This window comes from Canis aureus, chromosome 16 (assembly GCF_053574225.1).
Source record: "Canis aureus isolate CA01 chromosome 16, VMU_Caureus_v.1.0, whole genome shotgun sequence".
NCBI lineage: Eukaryota > Metazoa > Chordata > Mammalia > Carnivora > Canidae > Canis > Canis aureus.
The window spans coordinates 42,144,778-42,155,156 of NC_135626.1; the positions used below are offsets into that span (position 1 = coordinate 42,144,778).

Here is a 10,379-nt window from a genome sequence, read left to right on the forward strand (position 1 = left end):
AGACAGAAAGGGGGTTTTGTAGATCCTGCTCTGGGCAGCCAGAGAGGAAGCCATCCTCGCCCAGCACCAGAAACCACTGGCTGGTGGGACCCTGGGCGAATGCCTGCCCTCTCTGGGCTTCAGTGTCCTTACTGTGAATGGAGAGCACCCAGTTCTGTGGCCCTTGGCCTCGGGGTTCCCTGCTTCAGGCTCAGAGACAGGGACAGAGAGGTGGCGTATCCAGCAGTTTCACCACCATTTCCTGGGTCCCTACCACGAGCCTGCCCTGTGCCAAGCCCAGCAGAGTGGGAAAGGGGGCAGCTGCTCAGATGCGGAGCTGATTCCTCTTGTGTGTGGACAACGTGCTGGGAGCGGTCACAACAGGAGGCACAAAGTGACAGAGCAGTCAGGTTGCTCCCTAGTGAAAAGAAGAACCGATGGACAGACACTGTCTCCAAGCCCCTCTGAGGAAGGCACCCCTGGTGGTTGTTCTTTGACAGAGAGGAGGCCAGGGGCGGGGAAGTGGGCTACCAGCCCCAGAGCTCTTGGCTGGGGGAGCGGGAGCTGGCACTCAGGCCTGCTCTCTGCCTGATGCTAAGCCCTGTGCTCCCTCCTGCCCCCCTTGCCCTTCACACCAGTCGCCAACAGAGGCTCTGGCTGAAGGCAGCTGGGGGTGCCTCCTCCCTCCTGTCCTGGTGCTTGCTCTGTGGGCCGGTCCGATCTGTCTCAAGCCCTACCCAGACTGGGCTGCTCCCTGCGGTGGCAGCAAATGCCAAGCAAAGGCCCTGCCCTCTCACCACAGCCCAGAGGGTCCGAGCACCTTGCCCATCTGCCTGCCCTGGGAGTGAAAAGTGGCTGAGTGCAGGAGGCAGCAAGGGAGCCCCTCCCCCAGGCCCAGAAAGGACTGGCAGCTGGGAGTGGGGGTGGGGGTGGGAACATCTGGCTTAAGAGGACAGTTGGCGCAGCTGTTTGGCTGTTCTGCAGGTACCATGCCCTGACAGCCCACCAGACACTCAAGCAGCAGCAGAGCAGGTTGGCATCTGATCCTTTCTACTCATACCATGTGTTCTAAGTTGTCTGTTGCCCTGAATTAATGTCGATGTTTCCCCAAATCTGCCCATCACATTTGGTTTGTTTATGCTTTTCCAGGAAGATATGATGGCTCCTATCACTCATTCCAACTTGGACTTCAGTTCATCTGAAGGTTCCACATGCCTGGCACTGAGTTAGGTGCTGAGGAAATAAGAGAGAGGCTTGCCTCCCTTTAGCCATACCCCTGTCCCCGACCGAGATGGTCAGAAAGCTTGGCATTTGAGAAAATGAAGCAGGGCCCGAGGATGCTTGAGTGGGTATCCTGATTCCCTCTTCCCACAGAGTCCTGCTTGCCATCCTTCCTGTTCACCCCCCACCCCCGGCCACCCCCAGTTCCTAGTTCTAAGGGAAGAGCCTATCATGTTCCCTCCCCAAGGTCCATGGGTGTCCACATCCAAGTCTGCCCATGGAAGGTCGGGAGCCAAGGCCAAGTGTCAGCAGGTACAAGGTAAGCTTAAGGGTGGCCCTCTCAGGCCGAGCCTGAGGAAGCCCACCCTGAGCAGGGGCCTGGCTGTACTGCCCATATGATGTCATTCCAGATCACACAAGCCCAGATTGTGGGTTGGGATAGGTTGCCCCAGAGGAAGAGCCTCTGGGCAAGGGGTATAGTTCTCCAGAAGGGATGAGACTTTCTCACTTTCCATCATCCCGGGATGTAGTCAGTCCTCAGTGAGAGGTGAGGACGTGACAGTAGGCCTTGGAAAGGAGACTGCCTTCTCTCTCTTGGCCTGAAGGAGCAGAGGCTGAAATTTCACATGAGAAAGGGAGGTTTCACGGCAATTCAGCAAGTTGTCCCTTGCAATGGTCTTGACAATGAGGTGTTCGGTGAAACAGCCTGGGCCTGGGACCACTGAAGGCAGACACAGCTCATAATCCCACACCTGCTTCTGGGAACCCATTGGGTGAATTTGGTGGCTCTCCTCAAGCCACCAGCAAAGCCTTGCTGGACAATTCCCCTGCAGGCACTGGTGGGGAGATCTGGGCCTACGTCCAGAGCAAAAAGGGCCATGGTTTGCAATGGCCTCTCAGGTGATGGGGATGTCCAGATGGCATGGAGTAACCCACTGAAGAGAGCCAGGACGCTACCAGAGGAGACAGGGTCTGGCCAGGTGACCTGGAGGGGCCCATGGGTATTTCCTGGTGAAGATATGACTTCCTGTGCCCTCAGGAGCTGGGGACTCAAGCCATGGGAAGGTGCCCCATGGCTGAGACATCTAGGTTCAGTGGAACTGCTGAGGCAGGGGGCTTTGTGACCTAGGTGGATAGGTTACCTTGAGTTGGCCATATTGTCTCTCCACTCTTAGTTTTCCTCTCTGGCCTATTGTGAAGACCAATGAAATGAAGTCGGGAAGTTGCTTGAAAACATAATCTGCTCTGGACACAGTTAAGTGACTGGGTTGTGTAGGGGAAGAAAGAGCCATGGGAGCTGAATCACACAGCAGCCATCCTCAAGGGGTTCGTGTCCAGTGTGGATGGTAGCACATAACAATGCAGAGTGCAATGACAGGGGTGCGAATAAAGGATGGGGGGGCTTGGGAACAATTTGGGAAGTGGAAATGTCTCCAGGAAGTCTTATGAGTTGAGTCTTAGGAAAGTGCATCAGAAGAGGGAGCAAGGCCTCCTGAGTGGAAGGACCAGTGAGGTACGGTGTGAACTGGAGGTACAGAGCTGCCCAGGGGGCATGGGGAGGAATGGAAGTGGGGTGGTGATCCTTGGACATTATGAACGGACCAGTTGTCTTCAGGGCAGGTGAGGGATGTGGGGCTGGGAGAATAGGAGAGGTGGGGGGCTGGACCTGGAAAGGTGCTTAGGGATGAACCAGCCCATCCTTCCTCCCTGGGAATCCTGTACCCTGGCATCTCACTCCTCAACCACTCCAGGAGCCTCCCATCTGATTTCCTGGCTTCACTTGAGCCCCCTAGGTGCCCTCCAGCACCCAGAGTAACCTTTTATTTTATATATTTATTTATATATTTTTAAAGATTTATTTATCTATTTGAGAGAAAGAGAGTGTGTGTTGGGGGGTGCAGAGGGAGAGAGAATCGCAAGCAGACTCCGTGCTGAGCTCGGAGCCCAATGTGGGGCTTGATCCCACCACTGTGAGATAATGACCTGAGCCAGAACCAAGGGTTGGATGTTTCACTGACTGTGCCACCCAGCTGCCCTGCAGAGAGATCTTTTAGAAACATCAGAAGACATCATTCCCCCATGTAAAATCCTTTGTGACTTCCCCCCAATGTGGGGTGACACCCATTTCCTACTTCAGGCCACTCCTGCCCTTTGCTCACCACCCCCTTCCTGCTCCATTAAGGCACCTGCGTCATTCCTGCCTGTGTCTCCCCACCCTGCCTGGCTGCTCTTCTCCAGTCTCCCCTGGCTGCTCCTTCTCACCATTCAGGCCTCAGATCAATGTTACCCCTGCAAAAGGCCTTCTTCGAACATCCATTCAGAGATGACCCCCAGCCACTCTAGCACTGTGTCAAGTCCATTGTGTCAGAATGGACCATGTGTAAGAGGAAAACCCCAAGTTTCCATGGTTTAAGCAAAACAGGAGTTTATTCTCCTTGATGTAAAATCTGGAGGTAGGAGGTCCCAGGCCGGCATGGTGCTCCACAGTGGCAGGGGCTCCACCCAGGTACCTTCTATTTTGTAGCATCTTTGGCAAGTGGCTTTCTCTTCGTGGTTCATCATGGCTGCTTAAGCATCAGACATCACTTCTGCATTCCAGCCAGCAGGAAGTAGGAGAGGGTAAAGGAAGATGTGTCCCTTTTCTTGAAGGACATTTCCTCGAGGCTGTTTCTGCTTATACCCTATTAGGCAGGATTTAGTCACATGGCTCTACTCAGCTTCAAGGGAGCCTGGGAAATGTAGTCTTTATTTTGTGAAGTCTTATGTCCAGGGTTCTAGGACATGGGAAGAAAAAGAGAATGAAAATTAGAGGACACCTCATAATCTCTGCCAGAATCACATCATCCATCACCTGCTAAAACCCTCTTCTTTTCCCTGATACCATCTGATAGTACTCTGCTTAGTTGTTTATTATTATCTCTCTCCACTAGAACACAAGTTCTGTAAGGGCAAGTTTTTTGCCAAGTTGGTCTATCACTGTATCTCCCGAGCCTAGAACAGTGCCTGGCACAGGTAGGTTCAGAATTTTTATTGAATGAATGAATGACTCCCCACAATAGCTATTTGAAGACATTCTCATTCTGAGAATGAGACATTCTCATTCCCATCTTACAGATGGGGAAAATGAGGCTCAGAGAGATTAAGTAACTGGCCTAAGGTGACGTTGCAGGTAATAGAGCCGAGATGTGAACCTTGCTTCCTGTGGCAGTGTTGTTTCAACTCCTTCTACCTATCGTGCTGGCTCCTCTGATCACTCAGCTCCACCCTGGATGAGTTAGAAGCCAGTAAACAATCACCTGCAGTCTGGTAGTGCGGTTTCCCTGGGAAATTCCACCACAGGTTCTCACCTTGGCAGGCCTTTAGCTTCTAATGGGATCAACACAAGAACTCGTAGGTTTTTTGTTTGTTTGTTTGTTTGTTTGTTTGTTTTGTTTTGTTTTGTTTTGTTGTTTTTAGAACCGGTAGTTTTGGATGAGTTTCTGTAACTCTTCTGCAGATCACTGGGTGAGGATGTTACATCGAAGCCATGAATTAGTTCCTCCTGGAATGGATGCTAGGAAGAGGTCTGGAGCTGCAGATGAACGCTAAGTTTCTTTGTTTCAGTCCAAAAGGAGTTACCTACCTATCTTTTTTTTTTAAGATTTTACTTATTTTTTTTAATTTATTTTTTATTGGTGTTCAATTTACTAACATACAGAATAACCCCCAGTGCCCGTCACCCATTCACCCCCACCCCCCGCCCTCCTCCCCTTCTACCACCCCTAGTTCGTTTCCCAGAGTTAGCAGTCTTTACGTTCTGTCTCCCTTTCTGATATTTCCCACACATTTCTTCTCCCTTCCCTCATATTCCCTTTCACTATTATTTATATTCCCCAAATGAATGAGAACATATAATGTTTGTCCTTCTCCGACTGACTTACTTCACTCAGCATAATACCCTCCAGTTCCATCCACGTTGAAGCAAATGGTGGGTATTTGTCATTTCTAATGGCTGAGGAATATTCCATTGTATACATAAACCACATCTTCTTTGTCCATTCATCTTTCGTTGGACACCGAGGCTCCTTCCACAGTTTGGCTATCGTGGCCATTGCTGCTATAAACATCGGGGTGCAGGTGTCCCGGCGTTTCATTGCATTTGTATCTTTGGGGTAAATCCCCAACAGTGCAATTGCTGGGTCCTAGGGCAGGTCTATTTTTAACTCTTTGAGGAACCTCCACACAGTTTTCCAGAGTGGCTGCACCAGTTCACATTCCCACCAACAGTGTAAGAGGGTTCCCTTTTCTCCGCATCCCCTCCAACATTTGTTGTTTCCTGCCTTGTTAATTTGCCCCATTCTCACCGGTGTGAGGTGGTATCTCATTGTGGTTTTGATTTGTATTTCCCTGATGGCAAGTGATGCAGAGCATTTTCTCATATGCATGTTGGCCATGTCTATGTCTTCCTCTGTGAGATTTCTCTTCATGTCTTTTGCCCATTTCATGATTGGATTGTTTCTTTGCTGTTGAGTTTAAGAAGTTCTTTATAGATCTTGGAAACTAGCCCTTTATCTGATATGTCATTTGCAAATATCTTCTCCCATTCTGTAGGTTGTCTTTGAGTTTTGTTGAATGTATCCTTTGCTGTGCAAAAGCTTCTTATCTTGATGAAGTCCCAATAGTTCATTTTTGCTTTTGTTTCTTTTGCCTTCGTGGATGTATCTTGCAAGAAGTTACTATGGCCAAGTTCAAAAAGGGTGTTGCCTGTGTTCTTCTCTAGGATTTTGATGGAATCTTGTCTCACATTTAGATTTTACTTATTTTTTTTTAAGATTTTTATTTATTTATTCATGAGAGAGAGAGGCAGAGACACAGGCAGAGGGAGAAGCAGGCTCTGTGTAGGAAACCCAACGTGGGACTCGATTCCAGGTCTCCAGGATCACACCCTGGGCTGAAGGCGGCGCTAAACTGCTGGGCCACTGGGGCTGCCCCTAAGATTTTATTTATTTATTCATGAGAGACAACAGAGAGAGGCAGAGATGCAGGCAGAGGGAGAAGCAGGCCCCTGCAGGGAGCCTGACGTGGGACTCGGTCAGGGACCGTGGGATCACGCCCTGGGCCAAAGGCAGGTGCTCCATCGGTGAGCCCACCAGGCATCCCTCTACCTATCTATCTTATCAGATCTTCCCCTCACCTCACCCCGGTGGCTGCTAGGAAATTTGGAGTTTAAATGACATGCCCAGAGGCAGCCCCACCCTCAGGAGAAGTGCTGGAGTGGACAGATGGTGTGTGAGTGTGACTTGGATCCAGGGCGCCAGGACTTGTGTTTCAGCCAATGCTCCGTGAGCAAGACATTCCAACTTCCCTGAACCTTAGGCCAGTGGTTGTAAACATATCATCCTTCCCTCCCAAGGCCCTTAGGAGGATTAAATGAGCCAATACACGGGAAGACTCTCTAGAAGAAATGCCTCAATGATGCATAGATGGTTGGGCCTTAACCGTATGCAGTAATGGGCACCCTGCTTGCCAAGGCTGAGCTGCAGCTTCCCAAGCCCCAGGAATTCTCTGATGAGATTGCAGAGTAGTCAGGGGGGGCCTCCAGGAGGCAAGACAAGTGAGACCCTCTGGTTCAGGATACTGGCAGCATTGTCCCTGTCCCCTGGAGTGCTGTCCCCTTCCTTTTCCCAACCCAGTGGGCCCTGGCCCAGATCATCCTTTTTGGTACTTTCTCATGCTACCCTAACCTCATGGCTTAGCCTCTGTCCCCAGGGGTAAAGCACAGCCCACGGGGGTAGAGAGAAGCTATAGGAAGATGCATAAGTCTCTGCCAGAGACTGAAGGGCTTTCGAATGAGGAAGAGTTTAGTCTTAGGACAAACCGCAGCCTGGGGAGGGAGGCTAAAATCTAGGCCCTTCCCACCTCATCTCTTTCCCATTAACCAGCAACCTCTGACCCTTTGCTTTCTCAGCCCTACAAAGAGACTTGATCATAGAGCACCAGAACCAACCCCAATAAGGTGAGCTGTCTCATGGGCTGTTCTTTGTTAATTCTCAATATTTGAATAAAGTGGAGGCACAGAGTTCAAGTTAACTTCCCAGAGGTCACACACAGCTCATAAGCTTGGACCTGGAACAGGATTCCCACTCAGACAGCCATGGTACAAAGCTTGGGATGGGGACCAGGAGGGAAACCCCTCAAAGAAATGGCTCTTCTTAGGGACACCTGAGTGGCTCAGTGGTTGAATGTCTGCCTTTGGCCCAGGGTATGATCCCAGGTTTGGGGATTGATTCCCACCTCAGGCTCCCTGCAGGGAGCCTGCTTCTTCCTCTGTCTGTGTCTCTGCCTCTCTCTGTGTCTTCCGTGAATAAATAAATAAGATCTTTAGAAAAGAAAGAGAAAGAAAGAAGAAAGAAAGAAAAGAAAGAAAGAAAGAAAGAAAGAAAGAAAGAAAGAAAGAAAGAAAGAAAGAAAGAAAGAAAGAAAGAAAGAAAGAAAAAGAAATGCCTCTTCTTGGCCAGGGAAGAGTCCCGGGTCAAGCTGCCCCAGGGAGCCAGACTCTTGGGGACCCTCAGGCTCAGGCAGGGCTGCAGCCTAACAACAAGCTTACTGAGGCCTGGAAGGGCAGACTGGACGGGTTGGCTGGCCCCTTTGTCCTGGCCCGAAGCCCCATGTGAAGATCACTCACCCCCTGCTCTGCCTACCCAGAGGCCAAGCAGCTGCCTAGGATGCAGGCCTGTCTGTGGGGACCTTTGGGGAGGGGCAGAGAACCCATGGTACGTGGGCTGGAGAGAGGCCCCCGTGCCTGGACAGCCCCTGCGTGGGTGCCGTGCATGGGTGGAGGGAGTGTGGAGAGCAGCCCCCTCTTCCTTCCCGCAGGGCTAGGGGCCGAGGGCACACAGGAAGCCACACACAGGCCCCAGCCACACACAGAGCCTGCTGACCCTGCCCTCTCTACCCCACTCCCAGCGGCTCCGGACAACCTCAGGATAAAGTCCAAATTCTTCCTTCTGACCCAGTTTCTGTTGACCTCCTGGCCCGGCCTCCTGGCTGTGAACTTGCTCTTGATCCCATGGCCTGCCCTCCTAGTCTTGCTCTCTGCTTTGTCCCTCCCCTGGTCAAATGTTTAAATTGAGCTTGGTCCCTCTCCGGGCCAGCCACCTCCCCTTGGTGGACTTGCCACCTGTTCCCCACTGTGGCTGCTCCTCTCAGGTCTTCCTGCAGGGACCTCCATGCCATTCCTCACCTTCCAGAGGGCACCCTTGTGACTCCGTGTCCCTCTGCTTTCAAGGCAGGCCTGCACCCAGTAGGACCTCAGAACTAGGTGGGGTGGGGGCTGAGCAAGCTTATCTAGGCTATCAGTCATGGCTGGGAAGCTGCCCGGCCCTCCTCCCTCTTTTCCTCCCTTTGAAATACTCAGAAGTATGGAGGAGCCTCTTTTGCTGGGGGGTGGGAGTGGGGGGTCAGCCCCAGGCAGTGTCCCTCTGGCCTCAGGACGTCCCTGATGCCAGGAGCCAAGGTAGCATGGTGCCTTGTCTAGAAGGCTGCACCTGTGGTCCCCAGGGCAACTTTTGCTGTGTGAGCGGGACCCCAGCATTAAGGAAGAGTCTCCCCCAGTCACCCTTTTTGTGCTCTTTATTTTGAAGTAAAGGGCTGATAAAATGTGTATCATTGCAGTGGCAATTCCACATGTAACCTTCACAGTAAGTAAGCATTGCCTGGAGCTCCACACTTGCTGGGCCTGGGTTGGGAGAGGAAGGAGGGAGGGGGGAGGAGGTGGGGGTAGCAGGATGAGGTGCAGGAATTTTCTCCTGTTTGCTGCACCTGAGCAGGAGAAGGAGTGGGGGGGGTCCTCTTCCTTCTTCCCTCTGACATTCCTTCTTGCTCCTGGCTTGTCTCTTACATGCCTCCCCTGGGGTCTCTCTCTGGGGCTGCCCCTCCTCAGCGCAGGTGGGCCTCCCTGTCAGTCTGGGCCTCCCCTCCCAGCCCATGAGGGCCCCTTCTCTCACCATCCCTCTTGGAGGAGGGGACAGATGGTTCCTCCAGAAAAGGGACTTGAGGGACAGCTCCTCCCTCCACCAACAGCTCCATCCCTTCTCAGGCTGACTCCTATCTGCTGAACCAGATGTTTGGCGCCTCTGCCCGACAGCTGACTGCAGGGTCTGTCTCAGAGCCTGGGCCTATGGGTGTGTCCCCACTCTGTGTGTGTGTGTGTGTGTGTGTGTGTGTGTGTGTGTGTTGCAGGGGAGTTGTGGTTAAGCCAATGGCTTTGGAGACAAACCAGCTGCATCTGGCCTCTTGCTAGCTGTGTGACCTTGACTAAGTCCCCAGATACCATTAAAGTCTCAGATCCTTCACCCATAACATCCAGCCTCCGAGAGGTTATGAGGTAAGATGAGATTTTGTACAGGAAGTCCTGTCCATAGCTCTAGGCACGTAGTCATGTTTGATAATTAGTAGCTGTTGCCACAGTTAGGAGTAAACTCAAGTCAGCACAGGGATCTCCTGGGGGACCCTGAAGTGTGATGCTCCCAGCAGGTGGGGGTGGATGCCCAAAGGCCTGGCTGGTGGGGAACAAGAGGCACAAGAGGTTTCAAAACCCCAGACCTTAGCTTCTCTTCCTCTGCAGACTGTCCCAATCAGGGCACCTTGAACTGCCCACCCCCATCCCAACAGGAAGGCTGAGCTCTGGGGAGACTTTGTGGGGGGACCTTCAGAAACCTCTATTCCTCCTGTACCCCTGTGTCCCTGGGTGGGGAGGCCAACAGGCTCCAGCAGACTCAGCTCAGTAACATAGCTGCACCACCCAGAGCCTGGAGGAGGGGAGGTGGCCCCCAAGTCCAAACTCACTGAGCTGACTGCTCCTTGTTTCTTTTTGAATTAACCTTGGAGCAGCCAATCAGGACCCAGAACTTCAGGCCTGCCCCCACACTGGTTAATTTCAACTTGGGCCTGGCCAGTGGTGCAGAAGGGGCCCTCCATGGGGTAGGGTGGGGTGGGGAGTAGAGAGCAGTGTCTGCAGGGCTCAGGCCCCTATCTCAGAATCCAGTGCTGTCAGCTGGGAGCCTTGGGAGGGGACATCAACTCATCTTGCCTTAGAGAAAAAATACCAGGTCTGATATGGGCGGGAAGTGGAGGATGAAGGAAGGGTTTCTAGTCTATGCCTCAGTTTATCTTTTGGATAGCTGCAAGACATGGGGTTT

The 10,379-nt window shown here is 52.1% G+C and overlaps 1 long non-coding RNA gene across 1 annotated transcript; it reads right to left on the reverse strand.

The window, feature by feature from the left end:
* Window positions 1-3,608: 3,608 nt before the first annotated feature.
* Window positions 3,609-9,339, reverse strand: LOC144285363 (uncharacterized). Its single transcript, XR_013353638.1, has 2 exons — window positions 9,186-9,339; window positions 3,609-3,974 (listed from the first exon to the last, which is right to left on the reverse strand). It is a non-coding gene; the product is annotated as an uncharacterized LOC144285363 (long non-coding RNA).
* Window positions 9,340-10,379: the final 1,040 nt, after the last annotated feature.